Below are 24,934 nucleotides of genomic sequence, written 5' to 3' on the forward strand. Positions count from 1 at the left end.
ATACTTATCAATTAAAGCATATGAAACAGAGCGGGGCAAACCTGGGTAACATTAGAACCCCAATTATTAAACAAATTCCGAATGTTTCATTGGAACGGAGCAGATCCTGGGTAACATTAGAACCCCAGTTAAAAGGCAAATCCCGAATGTTTCAATTATGCATAAGTAAGTCGTGTCCTTCGAGGCTCCAGGATACGCTGGATGGGATTTCCTAGAGAAATCTATGTGATGACAAGAGGAGTCCGGTGTTAGCCTCAGATAGGAATTTCACCGGTTATGTATGGGAATGTATTCGGGGTTACTCCACTCGGGTCCATTCCGTAAAATCAATCCAGATAATTATGTTTGTTCAACGCTAATGATGAGTCATTATTTAGTTAGTTTTTATATATTATTTAGTTTCGTTTTATTTAGATTTGGTTTTATTTTATTTTAATATTGTTTCCTTTTTGAGCTATTTTACTTCAAGGGGTTTGCTAGAACACACCCACTAGTTTTCATGTGGGAGTGTTTTAGCAAGTAAATAACTAAAAAGTGGTTAAATACACCCTAAGGTGTATGTTGCTATAACACACCTTCTAACAAAAACAAGTGGGTGTGTTCTAGCAAATCCTATAGGCATTTGCTAGAACACACCCACTAGTTTTTATGTGGGAGTGTTTTAGCAAGTAAATAACTAAAAAGTGGTTAATTACACCCTAAGGTGTAGCTTTGCTAAAACACTCCCACATAAAAACTAGTGGGTGTGTTCTAGCAAACCCCTTACTTCAATTGCATATTTTTATAAATGAATATTGGATGGAAGGAGTCTTGGAGCAAAAGAAAGGAGTCTGGAGCTGATTCGGAGCGAAAATACGAAAGATTCGGGAACAAAAATATATTCCCCCAAGTCAGAAGCTTGGCATGGCCAGTGCCAACATGTGGCACGGCCGTGCCACCTCCCAGAAGCTCTTTTTGTTGTTTTTGCTTAGGGCCCAAGCTACTCTGTTTTAGTTTTACCAAATAGCCCTTGTAGTTGCTTAGATTTTAAGTCGATTGTAGACTATAAATAGAGTAGCCTCCCATCACAAATATTCATCTTTATTTTCTTGGAATTCAATAGTGACAATTGTTTTCTTAATAAAGTTCTCCTTTTTATTTCTTTACTTTCTTGCAATTTATTTTATGCTTTCTCCCTTCTTCTCTATGTCTACAATGAGTATGAGTGATTAGACTTCTTTGTCTTGGGATTGTTGGATAAGTCTAATGACGTAATCCGGATCAAACCAAGCCATTAAACCTTAATTTTATGTAACCCTAATTTCTAATCTAGATTCACCGTTATAACATGAATTAACCATTATCAAACTGTAGAAGCGAAAGTGGAGGGTTTGATAATTGTTAATCCATTATTCCAAATATCAATTCATAAAACGAAAGTGGAGTTTTGATATTCGAACAAGTGAATCTAGACAAGGATTGCGAAACATGAAAATAGTCTAGCAAACCTTGAGACACATAAAGCACTACAAGAAATTTAGCATTTTGCGACACTTACTCTGCGACCTTTGGTTCAAAAATGTCGCAAAGTGCACTTTTGCGACAGTTGCTGCGACCTTTGTGGTCAACAGCCGCATATTTTAAGCTAAAAAGTTACTAGGCTTTATCTGTTTCCCAAAAGAAATTATGGCTCCTCCTCAAAAACAAAAAAATTCATTTTTCCTCAAATATTTTTATCACTACCGCTTTCCCCGTTCCCACAACTCAATCTCTCCCTCATTCTCACTTCTCCCGATCTGAACCCCCAAATCTCCATCTCACTCTCAAATTTGACAAACTTCACTCCAGTTCCTCGTTCACCTTCCTCACTCCTCTTCCTCGTTTACCTTCCTCACTCGTTCACCAACTCACTCCATTCCTCTTTCACCGGTTCGAATTTCGAAATCGAAATCGTACCCAAATCGCAAAGATTTGTATCAGTGCTGCTTCCTCTCAATCGTTATGCCTTCTCACACTCGCACACTCGTTCTCACACTCCCAACCTATCTCACACTCTCGATTCAGATCCAAAACCTAACCTAACTCTGAATCGGTCCAATCGGTGCTACAATCGGTCCAATCGGAACTCAACTCACTCAAACGGAACTAAACTCACTCAATCGGAGCTCAATCTCAGAATCTTCTCACTCAATCGGAAAAGGAGTGTGCTCTTAATCTAAGTAAGATCGATTTTGTTCTTAACCTAAAGCCCAATTGTGATGATTTTTTTTCTCTGTTTTTGATTTTGTTTAAATTTGTGAATTTTGATTAGAATTTATTTTGGAGAGATATTGGTGTTTTCGTTGCACTGGGTTTCATGTATTTTACTGTTGATATATTGTTCTGCTAGGTTCACTTTCAATTCTATTACGTGCAGCAGATTCTTATGGAGATTGAGAGCGGAGAGTAAAAATTATAGTCAAGATAATTAAACACCATGAGGTAATTTTATCTTCTGTTTTTTAGATATGTTTTTGATCTATGATAATAGGCAATGATAATTAAGTGCTTATAGAATATGTGCTTATCATATAAATGCTTATGTATTGGCGTCTACATAGTCTGAAATTCAACTAATGAGCTAATTTATTCATTTCTCAGTTTAGTGAAGAGGCTCGCTCTCCATTTGTGAAAAAGTACAAAACCATCATACCTTCGAGTGAGGTATAAATTTCACATTGACATTTTGAAAATTAGACGCATTTGATGTTTATTTATTGATGAATGAAAATTAACTTTGTTACTTAATCTTCCCTGAATTTGTTTTGGATATTTTTAGAGACATTTTTGTTCATCTGTCGTTCTGTTTGCCGTGTCGATCTTTATGTATTGAGATATAGGTGAACAAAATTAGAGAATTGCCACAAGATTGGAATAGCAGCTACTCACACAAACAACCCTGATATAAAAACTTTACAGTTTTCCTTGATGTAGTTTTTATTCTTTAGAGTTGGTTTTAGTTGCTTGTTATTGTGTTCTTTAAAAGAGAATGTATGAAAGGATTTGTGACAGTGGTTTAAAATTTGTGATTCGAGGTTGAATGGTTATATGGCTGATTCACACACTCATCTTTTGTACTTATTCAGATTCTTTTTTATTGGATCCACATATTTTCAATGAGTAGTAATGTTATCCACATATTTTCAATGAGTAGTAATGTCAAAGTCAAGATAGGTTAGGAATTTATTTAATCTAACATAGATGCCTAATAACATGGGATTTATATGTTATTTAGGAGATGCTAGCTTTTGAATCAAAAGTGGAAAAGTATTTTGAGGGGTCTCATGGTGTGCATAATAAATCGTTCAGGTTTTCCTTTTTTTCCTTTGTTTTTCTTATATTTCTTCCATTCCGTGCTAAAGATGTGTGATTGATAACATAGAAAATTTAGAACAATTTTGAGATATACATGAACAATTTCTTTTATTGGATGTGTGATTCGTTTTGCATATTGTCTTAGGTTGTTTCATGTTTGCACAAAATGTGTTTGTTAGAAAACCTCAATGGTGTTGGACATTTTCGAAATAGTGTTATGTGTGCAGGATTTTTCCCGTCTAATACAATTGTGGTTGAATAATGCTCATTGAGGTGTAACATTAGAAAGAAGCTAATTTGTTTCTTGAATCCATATCCTACTTTCTTCACATTTTGGTTAACTCTAATATTATTGTGGTCAAGAACAAATTTATGTTTCGATGTTATTTTCACATTTTGGTGAATTACCGTTATTATTGTGGTCTTGAACAAACTTACCGTTATTATTTATCCCCACAAGTTAATGTTTCTTGGATGGCTACATTTGTTTAGTGTGGCATATAAGAAATTTATTTATCCTGCTGTCCCTTTGTAGTTCCTAAGGTAGTGAGAATATGTTTACTTGCCTGCTACTTACAGAACCTAACTGTCTATTTTTCTAGTTCAGGCCACAAACAACCTACGAATATGTTTAGTGGTTAATATGATAACATTTTAGTGGTTTGGTGTTGAGGTATAGAAAGTTATTCATTGTGGCTAATTTGTTACAGGGAGATATTTGATTCCATGTAGCTTGGAGTAATAATACAATTGAGAAGATCAAGTATATGACTGACGAGGTAAGCAAGTTAAAACTGTTTTGTTTTAGGTCAACTTTAACCTTAGCTGCTCATTAATTTGATCAATTGTTATGGTGTGACTTAATGGTTCAGAAGAAACCTTGTTTGAATAAATTAGAAGAAGAAACATTGTTGATGCATTTCACACTGTTCTGTTTCAGCCGTAGGTCTCTTTGAGTTTTTTGGATGTTCGTTCCCTTTCATGTTGTTTCTGATGTAGGTGCTGTTTGGTCCTTCTAGGTGCTGTTTGGTACTTCACTAACTAAAATATCATCAAAATCTTATGTTAAATGAGTGCTTAGTTCTCTTTTCTGTTGGCATATATAGAGTTTTGATTCATATTGGCACATGTTAACAGGATAATCATAACAATATACCTATGATATTCATGTACAGTCTCTCAGGTGTTGGAACAACTCAGTGGCCAATCCCCACTGTTTTCCAAAGGTTTATTTTTAATTGTGGTTGCTTGACTTGTTTTTGATTTTTGTGTGTGTGTGTGTTGCGTTAATGATTTTCATTACATTGTTTGATGTTGCCGCGTGCAAAGAATAAGAGATTTTCTGGACTATTCTTTTTAGTAATGTTTGCAATTTCAATTTGTTTATTGACAGAGTGCAGAGGTCTCATTTTATGATCTCACAGAACTTATACAAAATATAATTGATTTTTACATGAAAGTATGATCTTATTGAATTTTAATGTTGTTAGCTTTGGGCCTTGTTTGACTAAGCAAGTGTTTATAACATAAATGCTCATTATATGCTTATGTATAAATGTGCATTATATGCATAAATGTGTCAGATGCCAACTCTGCACTTGCACAATTCATCCTTGATTTGGCCTGATCATAATGAACTTTTTGTGGCTACTTTATCTGATATAGGTGTTGTTTGGTACTTCACTTCTAGTTTACATTCTAATTTGGTTCCATATTTTGGTCACACAACAATACATGCTGAGGTACCCGAGAGTGGTGAACATGAATTATGAATCACTTTGTGGAGCTTTCTTGGACTGAGATATTTTGCAAATAGATCTTGTGGAGCTTTCTTGTTCAAAAACTAGACCTTGTAGTCACCCTCTTTTAAATGTAAGTGCAATATTTCTTTCCTTCACTTCACTAATTTTTTTAATTATTGAGTTCCTTCACTAAATTTGGAGGGTTCAGATGCTGGTCTAGCATCCATACTGGAGTACCTGGAGTTTTGCTTGAACTCAAGACTGGTGTTTTGAATGAAAGGGTAATGATTTATTTGTTTCACATTGAATGCAATTAATTGGTCTTGTAAGCTTCTCTGTGATAAATAGCTAATGGTTATTCCATAGTGGTTATTTTTGACAAATATATCAGAAAGTAATTATAAGTTTAATTGCGCGATAAGTTAGAATCATGACTTGCGTGACATTATTGCTTATTTTTGTTAATTGATGTGTCTTATATAATCTTTGACTTATTTTTAGGCGGAAGACTTAGAATCACCAAACAGAGCATAGCATTCTTTGGAGTCTATTCATCTCTAGTTGATCAAAACAACTTCCTCGCCAAATATCATCTACAAAATTGATTAAATTTTCATGTTAGGAACTCAAGAAACCTTATTGTATCACTTGTTTGTATTTTATATGAATGTAAAATTCATATTTTAGTTTATGAATTTGTTCATATTTTTTATTATGAATTATTTTAGTTTTATATATTTTTTATTAGTAAATAGTTCTATTAAAAATTCAGGAAAAAACTGATTTTTTTTTTAAATTAACTCAACATCTGCGACCCTTGCAAACTGTCGCAATGTTTTTTTTATAAATAAATTTTATGCATCTGCGACCCTTCCCCAACTGTCGCAAGTCCCTTGAAATCCATTTGAATCTCCTCATTTGCGACCCTTGGCAACTGTCGCAGTGCCTTTTGCGGCAGTTGGTGCGGCTGTTCTATGAAGGGTCGCAAAAGACACTTGCGACCCCAACATCCGTGACTGTTGGGGAAGGGTCGCAATTGTACATCTGCGACCCTTCTAACAGTCGCAATCTGCCATTTTAAAGGTCGCAAAATGCAGTTTTTCTTGTAGTGAAGTTTCGAGCTTCAAGGATTCCAAAGGCAATCACCTATGAAAATAGGTGTGGTTGTTGGAGGAACACGCTCACTGAGACCGAAAGGAGATGTGATAGGCCAAAGAGAAACTTGTCTTTAGAAATTAGGACCAACGTGAAATTATAAGTTTAAGGGTTTGTTTGTGAAGGATTCGTCATTACGATGAAACCAATAATCACAAGGCTCTCTTTTTATTATTGTTATTTACCTTCAACCAGCTGAACTCTCAATTTTATAATATTTCTTCTCCTCTAATCATTCTCTAAAAGTTAATTAAATTGAACAACTCCCTAGCGCGATACCCTCTTTTACTACTACTTCGATAGACCGTGCACTTGCGGTTTGGCCTATCAAGTTTTTGGCGCCGTTGCCGGGGAGTTAACTAATTTAATTAACTTTTTCTTTTTGGTTAGAATTCTTTTTTCCTCTTCTTCTTTCTTTTCTTCTTCTTCTTTTCTTTTTTGTTCTTTCTTCACCGTTAACTTCTTGGAAAGCACAAAAATAATAACGACATGGCTGCAGAACGCGCTCTTAAAGAGTATGCGATTCCTTCAACGGAAGAGCGATGTGCTATTATTGTGTATCCAACGGTTAAGGGTGAAAACTTTGAAATCAAGCCTGCCCTACTTAAGTTGGTGCAGCAAAATCATTTTTCGGGATCCCCCGACGAGGATCCCAATCTTCACATTTCGACCTTCTGGCGACTCACTGTAACTTATAAAGCAAACCAAGAAGCCACAAGATTGCATCTTTTCCCTTTTTCTCTAAAAGATAAAGCTCTAACTTGGTTCCATTCCCTAAGAGTTGGTTCCATCACCTCATGAGATCAAATGAGGCGAGAATTCCTCGCCCGCTTCTTTCCCCCATCTAAAATTGCCCAACTAAGGGCAAAGCTCTACCAATTTACTCAAAAAGAAGGGGAGTGTCTTTATGATTCATGGGAGCGTTTCAAGGAAACGCTTAGACTTTGTCCCCACCATGGATTAGAGAAATGGTTAATTATCCATACTTTTTACAATGGTTTGTCATATGCTACTAAAATCTCTGTTGATGCAGCTACAAGTGGTGCTCTAATGAATAAGGACTTCAAAACAGCTTATGCCTTGATTGAAGACATGGCTCTAAATCTCTTTCAGTGGACCGATGAGGAAGTCGTTGCAAATTCTTCACCTTCCAAAAGGAGGGCAGGTATGTTCGAAGTCTCTAACTATGATCACCTTGCTGCTAAGATTGACGCACTAACCCACAACTTTGAAAAACTGAATGTTAGTGCTATCACTTCTACTTCTACACCTCCTTCTTGTGAAACATGTGAATGCAAACTAGGTAGTGTTGAACAATTAAATTTTATTCAAAACAACCAAGGGGTTAATTTTAACCAAAGCCTTCATGAAAATCCCTTTGGTCAAAAAACAGCACCACCTAGTTTTGCAAATGTTCAAAGAGTCATTCAAAAGTCTAATCTTGAACTTTTAATGGAAAATTATCTTTTTAATCAATCCGAACAGCTCCAAGAGCTTAAGGATCAAACTAGACTTTTGAACGACTCTCTTGCTACGCTTACATCAAAAGTTGACTCCATCTCATCTCACAACAAAATCTTAGAAGCTCAACTCTCCCAAGTTATCCAAAAAGTTAGCCAACCTGAAACTGGCAAAATGAATGCTGTTACACTTAGAAGTGGTAGGCCACTAGAGGACCCCGTAAGAAAAGCCAAGCCTAGTGAGGTTGAGAGAGAGATTAGCAAACCACAAGAAGATGAAACTAGGATAGAGAGCGAGGAACTGCAAATCGTTGAAACTACATCACCCCCTTTTAAACCAAAAATTCCTTTCCCACAAAGGTTTGCTAAGTCTAAGATAGATGAGCAATTTAAGAAGTTCATCGAAATGATGAATAAAATCTACATTGATGTGCCATTCACCGAAGTTCTAACACAAATGCTCACCTATGCTAAATTTTTAAAAGAAATTCTTTCTAAAAAAAGGAAAATTGAGGAGTGTGAGACAATTAACCTTACAGAAGAGTATAGTGCCATCATCCAAAATAAATTGCCACCTAAGCTTAAAGATCCGGGAAATTTTTCCATACCTTGTGTAATAGGGTCCGAAATAGTGAAAAAGGCAATGTGTGATTTAGGAGCTAGTGTCAGTTTGATGTCGTTGTCTCTTTATGAAAGGTTGGGAATAGGGGAGCTTAAGTCAACAAGGATGACCCTACAATTAGCAGACCGTTCCGTTAAGTACCCAGCTGGAATCATAGAGGATGTCCCGGTTAAAGTAGGAGAGATGTATGTCCCCACTGATTTTGTTGTGATGGAGATGGAGGAAGACAACCAAGTACCAATTCTTTTGGGAAGACCCTTCCTTGCTACCGTAGGGGCCATAATTGATGTTAAGCATGGTAAGTTGGCATTTAATGTTGGTAAGGAAACTGTTGAATTTGAACTTGCTAAACTAATGAAGAATCCTTCCATCAAAGACTCTTGTTGCATGTTAGATGATAGATATCTGGCAAGTGTACCAAAAACTATTGAAGTAGTAAAAAATATCGATCCACAAGAACTGTGTTAATTTCAATTCTAGCAAGCGCGTTATACGTTAGGATGTGTAAAGTTTGTATTTGGGTGCCCTTGGGCAATAAAAGTTTGTTTTAATCAGATTTGATTAAGGTAGAGAAAGTTCGAAAGAAAATTATATTGAGATGAATGGTTAAGCCGGTGAATCCGCTATTGCTCTATATGAAAAGTCTACCTCTCTTTATTCTCAATTACTACTCAGTTTTTACGATAAATTAACTAAGTGGTTTTGATCAATCTCTTGACTCAAAACCCTTTCCTAAGTTATAACCCTATTAATCTCTTAACTTGATTGAATAACCGCAGAAGCAATATTGGAACGTTAATTCATGTATCATAACCCTCAATTTCCTATCTCTAGGCTCCTAGTGTTGAGTTAAACAAAATTACTATTTCAGGATTAAAAGCTAGGGCTAGTAGTCATTCAATTCCTAATATCAATTCATGTGATTGCAAGAAGCTAGGGCTAGTAGTCATACAAAACAATAACATGAAAAGCAATAAACACAAGTAATTCTGAATAAAAACTGAATAGCATTGATCATAGAGAGAGTTCAACTACAAAATCATATATTACAATAGTTTCATCATGGCTTAACCAAACTAAAGGTTTAGCTACTCATAGCTAAACAATCATAAGAAATAACAAGAGAAAACATACATAAATCTAACCAACGGGGTGTTGGTATGAGATTCAGGGCTTGTTCCTTGGTCTCCGGCCGTCCTTAGTGCTCAAAATCGCAATAATAATCAGTACCAAAACCCTTGCTAGCAGCTGGATATTTATAGAAAGAAATTAGGGTTTCAGAAAAAGCCCATCATCGTGCCACGTTACGGTCTGGTCGTGGCACGATGCTTCATTAATCCTACGTGGCAGCAGACAAAATCAACCATCGTGGCACGTTGCATATTGCTTCGTGCCACGAAATTTCCAGAGCTGAATCCTTTGTCCCACGCTTCCTTAAACGTGCCACGAACGTCACCAACGTGGCACGATGCTTAGTTCTTAGGCAACTTTTTCTTGGTTTCTTGAAATTTCTTCTCTTGAGCTCTTGTTCCTGTTTTGGCTTGATTTCACCATGAATTCATTGCAGTTGACTCTCTAAATGCTATAATAAAGGCATAAATGCGACTAAAAACTAATGTTGATGCACCGTCATCACAACCCCAAACTTAGACCATTCCTTGTCCTCAAGGAATCAAATTTGCAAATGGAAAAATCGCAGTGAGATAACAACTTACCAACCAATGATATGCTTAAAAAGTTCACTCCTTGCCGGTGTAATGATGTACCGGATGCCTAGCTCATACCTCCAAATCCACAACTCCACGCAATTGTTTGAATAGGGTCACACAATCATCATGCAAGTCTGCTGTATTACCATAAGCTTGAAAAATTTCTAAACTGTCAATCAAAGTCAGAGTCAAGTACACACTTTTAAGGTCTTTCATGGTTATAACGGGGCTTAGGTGAAAGGTGGATATATTTGGGAAGTAGTGTTATAAACAATGAAGTTAAGCTCATACTACTTGGGTATCTTTGGTAACATCGCAGAAAACCAATCCTTCCTTTCAAATTGAACATAGAAGAGTACTAGAGAACTTTATCCTTTTGAGACATATAAACATGGTTGGTCTCATATACAAGATTCTTTTCTTTTCATTCATTTCATTTTTTTCTGCACATTTTCAAGTGCTTTTCAAGAGATAAAATATAGATTTTAGCAATTTTTTTGTTTTTTTTCTCTTGGTTCTCTAGTACCCCCACCCCAAACTTAGTAAGTTGCTAATTCCAGAAGCAACCCCAAACTTGAACATTCTCATAACCTAAAGAGCTTACTTCAAACAATAAATGGGACATTCATTCCTAAGGCCTTCTAGGTTTGTAACATGGCTCGTCACCGAACAAAAGATCTATACCTAATGGCTCAAATTGGCTTTACAAAGGATAAATTATGCATAAATCAAGGTAGGCTCAAAAAGGCTCAAGGTACCAAGAACTTTGCCTTAGTGTGTACAAAACAAGACCAATCAACAAATAGAGAAATATCGCAAGTTCTAGAAACAGCAGTTGCATGGAACACTCATATATGTAAAATTGAAAAATAAAAATTTGGCTATGGACCTTACAAGTTGGAAAAATAAAAATGTGGCTACCTAATTCCTTTGTCGAACACTTCCCTTTGAAACAATTAGGCATCATCCTCCTTGAACTCTTTAGCATATCATTGGTATAGCACTGTTATGAGACTGATAAATTTCCACAAACAAACAGATTCATCAATATTAAACAAAGGAAAGCATTACAAACGGGGGGCAATAAAGTTTAAACAACGACACACCAACATAATGTTCAAACGGAATAAAAAGTACATCAAAATAAAAGGAACAAAATACAGAAAGCTGAAAAATAAAATTGGACTCCAAGTCCATTACTGCTCATCATCATCAGTGGCCTCCGGATCACCCTGCAAGCCGACATAAAACTCATTCACGCTCTGATCACTAGCTGCCTTCCCACTAGTGAAATCGGATCAAAGACGATCCTCTCTCTCAACAGCACGTCTCCTCTGCTCCATAAAGTAGTCCTCCATGTTGGCCTCAGTGCCAAACCGGTCAAAAGCATTGCTCTACAACGACCTCTGACGGTGCTGATCAGCAGCAAGAGAAAGCTCCGCTCCAAAGTAAGGACCGTCCACATACAGCTGTGATGATGTATCTTGAGCCCAACAAGCCATACCTCCTAAGTAATCCAGCATCATCGGGTGTAGTGGTGGGTATTGAGGCGCATCTTCCTGCATAGGCTGTGCCTGAGATGGTCCTCCACGCTCTCTCTGAACCGGTGGTCCTTCACGACCCTTCTTCTTCTCGAACTTCACCATGGCGGTATCATCAATAACTCCCTTTGACTTAAGCATGATGTCTCCAAGCTCCTCCAGGACATCCTCCTTCTTACACAAAGCAATAATCAAGCAAACGTGCCCTAAATGCACCGAAGTCCCACAATTTGCCATTTCCTTAAGACTCAAATTGATCAGTCGTCCAACATTTATCCCATAGCCAAAGATAATGGCCTCCAGAATATACAGCCTCTCCATAGGCAACTCAGATGTAGCAGAAACACTTTCTAATGTAGAATGAATGAAGCCCAAGCTTTGTATTGTGGCTTGAGGTCCACCACATCCATCCTAGTAGGAAACCCAGTAGCTCTGGACCTAACATAATCAACACCCTCTTCGCCAATTTCCTGCAAGATTTGTTGAAGCACATCATCAGAAGGAAAATTATTCGAGCTCTTTGATCTCCTCATTTCCACGTGACACTGTCTTGGAGGCTTTAGCCCTAGAAATGCATTGATGGCTCTAGGGCTATAATCAACCTGCTTCCCACGGACATAAACCACATTATCCTCATCTCCAAATGCATTAGCAAAGAACTCAAGAGCGATGGTGCGATTGCTTTCTTTTTCAACCATGTCGTTCAATTTCTTCCACCCCAGTGTCCTTATAGTTGTTTCAAACTGAGGATACCTCTGAAGATTGATGGAATCAAACCTCCGTTCACCAGAGAATTTGAATCCCTTGATCTTTTCAAACCTCTCCGCATGCTCGTCATCCTCAAATTTCTCATAGGGTGGTTCATGGGGTGGTTGGGTCGATTGGGTGCTGCTAGTTGTTTTGGAACGTTTGTTGGATGTTGAGGCCATTTGTAGAGTTAGATTAGATGGTTTGGATGTGTTGGGATAGAGGAAGATGAAGATTTGGGGTTAGGGTTAGTGAGAAAAGGGTTTGGTTGAATTTGAGGTTAAAGATTAATGGGTTGGCTATATGTATGGGTTAGGTTGTTTGTAGGGGTGATGGAGATGATGAATTGAGGTTAAAGGACGAATTTTTGAGGTTGAAGATGAGTGAGATGAAAATTTGGCAGAGTTTTGGTAGGGAGAATGAAAATGGTGAGAAGTTTGTGAACTAGGTATATATAGAATAAGGACCATCGTGCCACGTTACAAGGAGATCGCGCCACGAAGCTAATTGTAACGGTCTAAAAAGTTTAAAACTTCCCACTCACGTGCCACGATGCAGAAAAACGTGGCACGATCATCGTTCTGGGTAGCAACGTGCCACGATCATAGTACCTTCGTGCCACGTTCATAGTTCTTCCAGCGAACGTGCCACGTTTTGAGGGTGTTCGTGCCACGAAATTTCCAGTGGCGAACCATTTTGGAGCACCTCTCAAAACGTGCCACGATGAAGAACCATCGTGCCACATTGGTCTAGACTTAGAATTTTTTTTTTCTTTTTCAGCTTTCCAAAAAAAAATATTTTTGCTGTTTTTGTTTTATGAAAATGCAATAAATAAATATAAACAATACCTGAGCGGATCTAAATTCGATGGGTTGCCTCCCATCCAGCGCTTCTTTACCGTCACTAGCTTGACTTATGATGACCCCTAAGGATCATTCAACACCACTCCCGCTCTATTCTTTGGGAGTTCACCTCCAAGGTACGGTTTCAGCCTTTGCGCATTAACCTTGAAAGTTTGTTGTTCACCAGGCTTACTCAGCTCCACAACATCATAGGGAGTCATGTCTACAATCACGAATGGTCCGGACCACTTGGATTTTAACTTTCCGGGAAATAACTTCAACCTGGAATTAAACAGCAAAACAAGTTGTCCAATATAAAATTCTCTCCTCACTAACCCCTTGTCATGATACCTCTTAGTTCGCTCTTTGTAAATTACGGCGTTCTCGTACGCACGCAATCTCACCTCATCTAGCTCATTAAGTTTTAACAGCCTTTTCTTTCCAGCTAAAGTTTGATCAAAATTTAGGGCTTTGATAGCCTAATAAGCTTTATGTTCCAATTCAACTGGGAGATGACAAGCCTTTCCACAAACCAATTGATAAGGGGACATCCCAAGGTGCGTTTTAAACGCAGTTCTATATGCCCAAAGAGCGTCGTCTAACTTCCTAGACCAATCCTTCCTAGAAGACGCTACATTTTTCTCCAAAATTTGTTTCAACTGACGGTTTGAAACCTCCGCTTGACCACTCGTTTGAGGATGATAGGGAGTTGCAACTTTATGTTTGATGTTAAACTTTTTAAGCACAGTTTCAAGAAGATTGTTGCAAAAGTGCTTCCCCCATCACTGATCAAAACTCTAGGGGTTCCAAACCTAGTGAAAATATTCTTCTTCAAGAAATTAACCACAGTTTTAGCATCATTAGCAACACATGGTATCGCTTCAACCCACTTGGTAACATAGTCAACACACACAAGTATATGAAGATAAGAGTAAGAGGAGGGAAATGGTCCCATAAAATCTATGCCCCAACAATCAAAAGGTTCAACCTCAATGATTCCAGTTAGGGGCATTTCATTCCTCTTTGAGATACTACCTGTTCTTTGGCATTCATCACACCTCTTTACGAACTCTTGGCAATCCTTGAAGAGAGTGGGCCACCAGAAGCCACTTTGTAAAATTTTTGCAGCAGTTCTTTCTCCACTATGGTGGCCCCCATAAGCTGAGCTATGGCAGTGCCACATGATACTATTAGCTTCTGTACCTGCAACACAACGTCTAATCAAACCATCAGCACTTACCTTGAATAAATAAGGATCATCCCACAAATAGTGGTTTGCATCCTTGAAAAACTTTTTCCTCTGGTGCTGCTCCATGTCATCCGGAATTATGTTACCGACCTTAAAATTTGCCATGTCGGCAAACCAAGGCCTTTCTTCAACGGCCATCAGCTTTTCATCCGGGAATTCGGCCGTTATGGCCTTCTCTTTCTTTGTCACCTCCTCATTTTCCAACCTTGAGAGGTGATCATCTACCACATTCTCCACTCCTTTCTTGTCACGAATCTCCAGGTCAAATTCTTGTAATAAAAGGATCCACCTCAACAGCCGAGGCTTCGAATCCCCTTTTGTCAAGAGATATTTAAGGGCTGCATGATCTGTAAAAACAATGACTTTGGAGCCTATTAGATAAGAACGAAATTTCTCCAATGCAAATATCACTGCAAGCACTTCCTTTTCAGTAGTGGAATAGTTAACTTGATTTTCATTTAAAACCTTGCTTGCATAGTAAATTGCATGGAAAAATTTGTTCTTTCGTTGGCCTAGGACTGCACCAACAGCATAATCACTTGCGTCACACATAAGTTCAAAAGGTAAATCCCATTCGGGTGCAATGATTATCGGTGCAGTCACTAACTTGGTTTTAATCAAAGAAAAAGCATTTAAACATTCAGAATCAAAATCAAAATCATTTTCTTTGACCAAGAGGTTGCAAAGGGGCTTAGAAATTTTTGAAAAATCTTTTATAAAACGCCGATAGAAACCGACATGCCCCAAGAAACTCCTAACCCCTTTAACATTAACAGGTGGGGAAAGTTTCTCTATAACCTCTATCTTTTCTTGATCCACTTCTATGCCTTTGGCGCTTATTTTATGCCCTAAAACTATACCTTCGGTAACCATAAAATGACACTTTTCCCAATTTAAAACAAGGTTCGTTTCGGTGCATCTTTTAAGTACAGCATTTAAGTGAAACAAGCATTGATCAAAAGACTTACCAAACACAGAAAAGTCGTCCATGAATACCTCAATGTTCTTCTCTATCATGTTAGAGAAGACGGAGAGCATACATCGTTGAAAGGTCGCCGGCGCATTACACAACCCAAAGGGCATCCTCCTATAAGCAAATATACCAAAAGGACAAGTGAAGGCAGTCTTTTCTTGATCTTCCGGAGCCACCGCAATCTGGTTATACCCTGAATACCCATCCAAGAAGCAGTGAAAGGCTTGGCCAGCCAACCTTTCTAGCATTTGATCCATGAATGGTAATGGAAAGTGATCTTTCCTTGTTGCGGAATTCAGCCTCCGGTAATCTATACACATTCTCCAACCAGTGACGGTGCGTGTGGGTATTAATTCATTCTTTTCATTAGCCACCACAGTCATTCCTCCCTTTTTAGGCACCACATGAACAGGACTTACCCAAGAGCTATCAGAAATAGGGTAAATCTTGCCTGCGTCGAGCAACTTTAACACTTCCTTCTTAACCACCTCCTTCATTGTTGGATTTAGTCTCCTTTGAGGTTGAACTACAGGCTTGTATTCAGCCTCCATATGTATTTTGTGCATACAATAGGCTGGACTAATACCCTTCAGATCAGAAATACTCCATCCCAATGCTCCTTGATTGCTTCTCAACACCCTCATTAGTTTCTCTTCCTCTAAAGGTGTCAATGTATTACTGATGATTGCTGGTTTTGAAAAATCCTCACTAAGGAAGACATACTTCAAGTGTGGAGGGAGTTCTTTTAACTCTGGATTTTTTTCTTTTTCATTGTTCAAGGTTTCTGATCCCCCATATTTTTCACCAAGCATGTTTTCAAGTGGCGGTGGCTGCATTTGTTGCTTGCTTGCCTCAAGTTGCTTAACACACTCCTTCACCTCAACATCTTCAATATCTTCATCATTCTCTATAGAATTAACAAGTGTTCTCTCCATAGGTTGTGTTGGTTGAGGTTCACGAGAATCATCTTCAACTATCTCCTCAATGACATCAATCCGGTAGCACTTAGGATTTTCAGCTCGATGTTTCATGGCTTCAAAAATATTAAACACCACTTGCTCATTGTGGAATCTCAACATAAGCTGGCCCATTTCAACATCAATCAAAGCACACCCCGTTGCAAGGAAGGGTCTTCCTAGAATGAGTGGCATGTCTTCATCTTCAGCCATGTCTAGAATCACAAAATCAGCAGGGAATACTAGCTCGTTGACCTTAACTAACACATCTTCAAGTATACCAAAAGGGTAAGAGATTGACCGATCAGCTAAAGTAATGGTCATTCTTGTTGGTTTTGGCTCCCCACATCCAAGCTTCTTCATCATTGAAAGGGGCATCAAGTTGATACTTGCCCCTAAATCACACAAAGCTCTTCCGACGTCTACCGGTCCAATTGAACAAGGAATAGTGAAAGCACCTGGATCTTTTAGTTTTGGTGGAAGTTTCTTTTGAAGAATAGCACTACAATTTTCTGAAAGTGCAATGTTTTCATCATCTTTTGGCTTTCTTCTTCCAGTCAACAAATCTTTCATGAACTTAGCATATAAAGGCATTTGATCAAGAGCCTCACCGAAAAGAATGTTCACCTGAAGTTGTGAGAAAAGTTGCATAAACTTCTTGAATTGACCTTCCCCCTTCTTCTTTTTCTTGGCTAAATGAGGGTAGGGAAGCTTCACATATGATGGAACAACTTGTTGCTTATCTCCATCCTTCAATATTTGGCTCTTAGACTTCCTTAAAATTGAGTCTTCATCAATCAATTTCTCACTCTTTTCTCCCTCTATTTTTTCCTTCCTTTCATTTTCAACTACTCCTTGATCATTTTTCTCTTCAACTACACCATTTCAATTTCTTTTTCAACTACACCCTCATTATTCTTTTCAATTTCACCGTCCTCCTCTACTACTCTGTCAACTTTCTTTGGAGCCTTGGGAACTAAAGGTTCAAGAATCTTTTTGCTCCTCAATTCAATAGCATTGCAAAACTCATTTTTAGGGTTGTCTTTTGTGTTACCTGAGAATCCCCCTTTGTTTTGTTCAGCCAATTGCTTTGCTAATTGCCCCAGCTGAGTTTCAAGCATCTTTCTAGAGACTTCATTGTTCTTTCTTTCAGCCTCTTGGCTTTTCTTCATCTCTTCAAAGTTTCCTTGAGTCATTTTCATAAAGTTGAACATAGTTTCTTCAAGAGCTGACGACTTTCTTTGTTGTTGTGGAGGAGCAAGAATTTGAGAATTTAAAGCATTGTTATTTGAGTAGCTCAAGTTGGGATGCTTGTTGATGCCTGGAGTGTAGTATTGATTTTGCCTTTGATAGCCTCCCATGTAGTTGGCTTCTTCACTAGATCCTTTGGGAACACATTCACCATTAGGATGTTCTTCACCACACAAGTCACACTTGATTGCAGCTACTTGTTGTTACTTATGAGCCAAAGTAAACCCTTGAAACTCCTTAGTTAGAGCCTCGATTTGCTTGTTCATGGCTGCTTGGTTAGCTAGAATTGCTGTTTGTTCACTCACCCCAAACACTCCTCGTTCTTTCTTTTTCGCTTCAGCACGATACTCATTGCCAGCCATGTTTTCTATTATAGCTTGGACTTCATGATCAGTTTTTCTCTTGAGACTACCTCCCGCGGAAGCATCTAAGAACATTCTAGTGTTTGTTGTCACCCCCTCAGTGAAGATTTGGAGGTATTGTTTCTCGGTGAACTCGTGGTTTGGACATCTTTTAAGAAGCAAGTTGAATCGCTCCCAAGCATCATATAGTGACTCATTCTCCCCTTGCTTGAAGTTAGAGATCTCCATCTTCTTTTCCCAATACTTAGATGTCCTACCCCAATTTTTGACCTAAGGTCCCACTTACACATGTCCTCTGATCCGAAATATTCTCTGACGTTTCAGTTAAAATTTCGGCAAAGAGGTATTTTAAAATACCTCATATTTTGGTTCCAAGTCAGACCATCTTCTTTTTTTAATTATTTATTTATTAGTCTTTTATTTTCCATCTTTTTTATATTTTATTTTCATTTTTTATTTAATCTTTTATTTAATTTTATCCTTTTCCCAGTTTTAGTTTGATTACATTTTTAGTTTTTTATTTATTATTATTTATTTAAACCTTTTTAATGAGTCCAAAAAAAATCAAAGTGTTCATAGTCCAAAATTTTGTTTAGACGTGCCACAATTCAAGCCACAGTCATAGGGTCAAATTTTCTTGTTCTTTCCAAAACCATTGCAGGAACGCGTTTCCCCTTTAATCACACAATTCAAGTCTGTTTAATTCCATTCAATCCCTCATTCAATCAGAATGAATTTGTGTCCTTTTTGAGGATTGCAATTTTGTTTTAAGAAGGAAGAGTAACAACACAATTTTACACAGACAAGAATTGCCGAAACAGCCTGCAAATCAACACAATCTCACAGACAATTTTCCACAGATTCATACATCAAGAACCTGCAAAACAAAAGCAATACAACCAATTCTCGATACAGAGACAATTCGTCACATAACACAGAAAGCCTGCAATCAAAATCATCATATCATCATCTCAGATCCCAACCGATCCCAACATCACAAAACAACTAAACCTCAAATCAATCCCATAACCCAGCAACTACACCTTTCAAAACTGCATCATTCTCAAAGCCAATTCAAATTCAGAAACAGACCAAGAGGTATATGGATTCCTTTCTTTAGATTTTAGGTTACTCAGTTTTTTTTTCCTTTTGTTGTTTTGGGCTAACAAAAAAAATAAAAAAAAAGAAGAAGAAGAATTAACGAGAGAGAGAGAGAGAGAGAGAAAAAGAAGAAGGGGAATAGTGATTTATTTTGTTTTAAAAAAAAAATGAAAAAAGGAAAGATGAAGAACGAGAGAGAGAAGGAGAACGTGAAGGTTGTTTATATGGCCCCTGAATCATGTGTGCAAGGGTGCATGGTCTTACCATGCACCCACGCCATCCTGCCATCCCTTTTTCAATCAAACAGCTTTCAGTGTATTCCTTTTGATCTGATCAGGACCTTTGATCAAAGATCGGATGACCCAGATCCAATCTCTTTGGCCCTTTTGCATTTCATTTCTTTTATTTATTTATTTATTTTTTTCTTTTTCATATTTCTTTTGCATTTGTATTTTCTTTTCATGCATTTTATTTAGCATTTTATTTTTTATTATCATTCACATATTTATTTTATGTCATTTATTTTATTGCATAGAATTAGAATGTATATAGGTCAATTGTACAAATATAAATGAGAAAAGGTGTGTGTGCGTGTGTGTGTGTTTATGTTTATCGTTTTGATCCCGACTTCGTTTTTATTTTGTGATTTTTTCTGGAAAAAATGGTAATACAAAAAACCATAAAATAAAATCATTCTCAAATATCTGCATAATCATAACTTATACTTGTCAAAATCAATAATCAAATCATGCATTAATAAACCTGTTGAACACATTAACCATGCACTCTCTTCCAACTTTGAGTTCCTTGTATCCGAAGCTGAAGGGAAGAATAAAGACACTCCCGATGAGATCTCTCGCATGCTGGGGCATCTTGGCCGTTGAAGCTACAAACAAAAATATTGTCCAGAAGATGGTGGTCACTTTCAAAGACTGGCATGAGATGTTACCGTTGCCTCGCATGGATATCGTACATCAGTACACATTTCAACAGGGGCAACCCCCCTCCTTCCCCAATATGCAACATGGAGGTCGTGCTTCTCGTGGAAGTCGAAATCCCGTCAATAGGAGTTCTGCTAAAGTCCAAGCTTCATCGAATTTAAACGAATGACGACCTGGTGCAAATATATCAAAAGAGGTTTGAAACAAGCTTCCAACAAGAAGGTTCGTCCTCATGAATTTCAAGAAGGAGACTTTGTGCCCAAAAAAGGTACTATCTTTCCAACCAGACTCCAGTGGCAAGTGGACGCCTAACTTTGAACGCTCGTGTGCAATGACATTTACAACTACGGATGGTGACAAACGCACGAGTCCTATGAATGCTGATGCAGTCAAGAAATACTCTGTCAAAAAATAAAATGCTCGATAAGTCGCAAACCTGAAAAGGCAACTTAAGCAAAAATGAGCGTCTCGGTGGACTGAAAACCCGAAAGGGCGGTCCAGGCAAAAATTAGAGACACGAACAAAAATGATTATCCTGATAGGTCGAAACCCGAAAAGGCGATCTATGCAAAAGTTAAGGATCATGACAAGTAACTGCATCCGTCAGCACAGTCCACTTGGGGCATCCAGTCGTCAAAAGACCTCCGATTCAAAGCATCTGCAGATTAAAGACTCGGAACTGGGGCATTCAAAGTTGTTAGGGAATACAACGGTTATTGTGTTCAATGTATCTTACCATATATTTACCATTTTCCAAATTTTTCAAAGATCCGTGGAGCCATGCCATTGGCAGGTCACCACTTAATTCATCAAATTTGAGCATGTGCCCATTTATTTGGAACTCTCATTTATTCTATTTGCAAAATTTCTTCTATTTTTGATGGCAACACTTAAAGCAAAAATTTTCAAAATACAAAAACTTTTTTACATCTTTTGAAAAGTGTGAACAACAAACACACTCTCTTTGAACTCGTGAGTAGTTGAAGCGTACATCAACATCCGCCTCGAGAACGGTTACATTCCGGAAGAGAAACATATCTAAGCACAATCGAGAGGACCTCTGCTTTGAGCAAGACGCAGTCATAATCCAGAAACATAAAAAATTTACAAAAAAAAAAAAGAGCTCGCTAAGCTGAAAACCTGAAAAGGAGGCTTAGGCAATAGAGAGCGTCCCGGTGGACTGAAAACCTGAAAGGGCGGTCCAGGCAAAAATTAGGGGCATAAAAAAGGAATATACTCCTGTTGGACTGAAAACCTGAAAGGGCGGTCCAGGCAAAAGTTAGGGATTTTCAAAAAAAAAAAAAAAAAAAAACAAAAATAATGCAAAAGGACATGACTGCTGAAGCATGCCGATGTAAGTACACTCTGCGCCGGTTTACAAATGACGACTTCTTCCAGACCTTTGGTCAACAATGGGCGTTATTCCTAGGAGCATCTGCTGTTACCTTGTGCCAGGTTTTACCCCGTCAACAGCTCAATTTGTTCACAATAGTATCATCTCCAAGAAAGTTTGCTGAGTGTTTATACTGCGATGTCGGTCCGCCTCCCATCTTACCTATTTTGTCTCATTTCATCAAGTCACCTATCATATACAGTTCATAGAGTCTTACAAATTACATTCATACAATCATACATTCATACATTAATACTTTCATATATGCATACACAACATATACACAATATCAATTCATACATGGTTGCATCAGTCACCCAGAGTCATGTTGGATCGTGTCTTTTCAGTTCGGTCTCTACTTATCATTGTGTCAAACCGAAAATTTCTACAAATGAACATCTTGCATTTACCTTCTTATCATCAAAAGTGTCATCCCCAGTGTGTCTGGTCCAGAGATGTCACTCGATGTAAGCCCGGTGGATTCCGGCAAACATTTTATGAAGCCCAGTGGATTCTGGCGAACTCTTATGAAACCTTCTATCAAAAGCCGAGTGGATTCTCGCATTTGTTTACCAAGCCGAGTGGATTCTCGCACACCTTTTATCAAAAGCCGAGTGGATTCTCGCAAAAGCCGAGTGGATTTTCGCAAAAGCCCGGTGGATTCTGGCAAATTTTTTCTATATAAAGTCGAGTGGATTCTCGCAAAACTCTTATAAAGCCCAGTGGATTCTGGCCAACTTTTATCGAAAGTCGAGTGGATTCTCGCAAATGTATATCAAAAGCCGAGTGGATTCTCGCAAATGTTTATCAAAAGCCGAGTGGATTCTCGCATATGTTTACCAAGCCGAGTGGATTCTCGCAAAAGCCGAGTGGATTCTCGCAAACCTTTTATCTTGTTTCAAGCTACCAGTCCCAAACAACGGACCGCTTGAGTTTATCTTGTTACAAGCTGCCAGTCCCAAACAACGGACCGCTTGAGTTTATCTTCTTTCAAGCTGCTAGTCCTAAACAATGGACCGCTTGGGTTTACCATTTATCTTGTTTCAAGCTGCCAGTCCCAAACAACGAACCGCTTGAGTTTATTTTCTTTCAAGCTGCTAGTCCTAAACAACGGACCGCTTGAGTTTCCTTTTTGTCATGTTCCAAGCTGCTAGTCCTAAACAACGGACCGCTTGAGTTTATCTTCTTTCAAGCTGCCAGTCCTAAACAATGGACCGCTTGGGTTTACCATTTATCTTGTTTCAAGCAGCCAGTCCCAAACAACGGACCGCTTGAGTTTATTTTCTTTCAAGCTGCTAGTCCTAAACAACGGACCGCTTGAGTTTCCTTTTTGTCATGTTCCAAGCTGCTAGTCCTAAACAACGGACCGCTTGAGTTTACTTTTTCATCTTGTTTCAAGCTGTGAGTCCTAAACAACGGACCGCTTGAGTTTACTTTTTCATTTTGTTCAAGCTGCCAGTCCTAAACAACGGACCGCTTGAGTGTACCTTTTCATCTTGTTCAAGCTGCTAGTCCTAAACAACGGCCCGCTTGAGTTTACTTTTTCGTCTTGTTTCAAGCTGCCAGTCCTAAACAACGGACCGCTTGAGTTTACTTTTTCAACGGACCGCTTGAGTTTACTTTTTCATCTTGTTTCAAGCTGCCAGTGCTAGACAACGGACCGCTTGAGTTTACCTTTTCATCCTGTTCAAGTTGCCAGTCCCAAACAACGGACTACTGGAGTTTCTTTTTTCTTGTCTCAAGCTGCCGGTCCTAAACAACGTACCGTTTGAGCTTACCTTTCGTCACGCGTCAGTTCGAAAAGTTTTGTCTTCATTAAGCTATCGTTCCAAGTCAATGCGGTAGTAGACAATCTCTTCCCCAGTGGAACTGTAATTCTCCAGCGGAGTCGGACCCCTTTCTTTCACGAATTTGGGTGTCCTGTTATTGTTTCCACCCCAGTCAAATCGTCTTTGCGGTCCTGCATTCATATTTACATCATGAGCATTTCACAGCATCTTAGGTCCAAAATTGATGTATTTTTATATTTAAGTCTCTTCGGTCCGTCAAATCAAAGATTTCATATTCAAGTCTCCGGACGAAGAAACTTAAATAGTGGCATATATCCTACCCCAATTTTTGACCTAAGGTCCCACTTACACATGTCCTCTGATCCGAAATATTCTCTGACGTTTCAGTTAAAATTTCGGCAAAGAGGTATTTTAAAATACCTCATATTTTGGTTCCAAGTCAGACCATCTTCTTTTTTTAATTATTTATTTATTAGTCTTTTATTTTCCATCTTTTTTATATTTTATTTTCATTTTTTATTTAATCTTTTATTTAATTTTATCCTTTTCCCAGTTTTAGTTTGATTACATTTTTAGTTTTTTATTTATTATTATTTATTTAAACCTTTTTTAATGAGTCCAAAAAAAATCAAAGTGTTCATAGTCCAAAATTTTGTTTAGACGTGCCACAATTCAAGCCACAGTCATAGGGTCAAATTTTCTTGTTCTTTCCAAAACCATTGCAGGAACGCGTTTCCCCTTTAATCACACAATTCAAGTCTGTTTAATTCCATTCAATCCCTCATTCAATCAGAATGAATTTGTGTCCTGTTTGAGGATTGCAATTTTGTTTTAAGAAGGAAGAGTAACAACACAATTTTACACAGACAAGAATTGCCGAAACAGCCTGCAAATCAACACAATCTCACAGACAATTTTCCACAGATTCATACATCAAGAACCTGCAAAGCAAAAGCAATACAACCAATTCTCGATACAGAGACCATTCGTCACATAACACAGAAAGCCTGCAATCAAAATCATCATATCATCATCTCAGATCCCAACCGATCCCAACATCACAAAACAACTAAACCTCAAATCAATCCCATAACCCAGCAACTACACCTTTCAAAACTGCATCATTCTCAAAGCCAATTCAAATTCAGAAACAGACCAAGAGGTATATGGATTCCTTTCTTTAGATTTTAGGTTACTCAGTTTTTTTTTTCTTTTGTTGTTTTGGGCTAACAAAAAAAATAAAAAAAAAAAGAAGAAGAAGAATTAACGAGAGAGAGAGAGAAAAAGAAGAAGGGGAATAGTGATTTATTTTGTTTTAAAAAAAATGAAAAAAGGAAAGATGAAGAACGAGAGAGAGAAGGAGAACGTGAAGGTTGTTTATATGGCCCCTGAATCACGTGTGCAAGGGTGCATGGTCTTACCATGCACCCACGCCATCCTGCCATCCCTTTTTCAATCAAACAGCTTTCAGTGTATTCCTTTTGATCTGATCAGGACCTTTGATCAAAGATCGGATGACCCAGATCCAATCTCTTTGGCCCTTTTGCATTTCATTTCTTTTATTTATTTATTTATTTTTTTCTTTTTCATATTTCTTTTGCATTTGTATTTTCTTTTCATGCATTTTATTTAGCATTTTATTTTTTATTATCATTCACATATTTATTTTATGTCATTTATTTTATTGCATAGAATTAGAATGTATATAGGTCAATTGTACAAATATAAATGAGAAAAGGTGTGTGTGCGTGTGTGTGTGTTTATGTT

The 24,934-nt window shown here is 37.8% G+C and overlaps 1 long non-coding RNA gene and 1 other non-coding gene across 13 annotated transcripts; one reads left to right on the top strand and one right to left on the bottom strand.

Annotated features, from left to right (window-relative positions):
- Nucleotides 1-2,374: 2,374 nt before the first annotated feature.
- On the top strand, nt 2,375-5,766 carry LOC146908248 (uncharacterized). Of its 12 annotated transcripts, none has more exons than XR_015019075.1 (8): nt 2,382-2,460; nt 2,620-2,682; nt 3,254-3,327; nt 4,044-4,112; nt 4,274-4,362; nt 4,471-5,205; nt 5,284-5,356; nt 5,577-5,766. It is a non-coding gene; the product is annotated as an uncharacterized LOC146908248 (long non-coding RNA). The 12 variants fall into 12 exon arrangements; XR_015019076.1 differs by having other exon boundaries at nt 4,274-4,352; XR_015019073.1 differs by having other exon boundaries at nt 2,377-2,460; nt 4,044-4,362.
- Nucleotides 5,767-7,085: 1,319 nt separating this feature from the next.
- Nucleotides 7,086-7,192, bottom strand: LOC146908249 (small nucleolar RNA R71). Its single transcript, XR_015020902.1, has one exon. It is a non-coding gene; the product is annotated as a small nucleolar RNA R71 (small nucleolar RNA).
- Between the last annotated feature and the right edge of the window lie 17,742 nt (nt 7,193-24,934).

This window comes from Medicago sativa, chromosome 7 (assembly GCF_051527215.1).
Source record: "Medicago sativa cultivar Bolivia chromosome 7, Bolivia_mono, whole genome shotgun sequence".
NCBI classification, from domain to species: domain Eukaryota; kingdom Viridiplantae; phylum Streptophyta; class Magnoliopsida; order Fabales; family Fabaceae; genus Medicago; species Medicago sativa.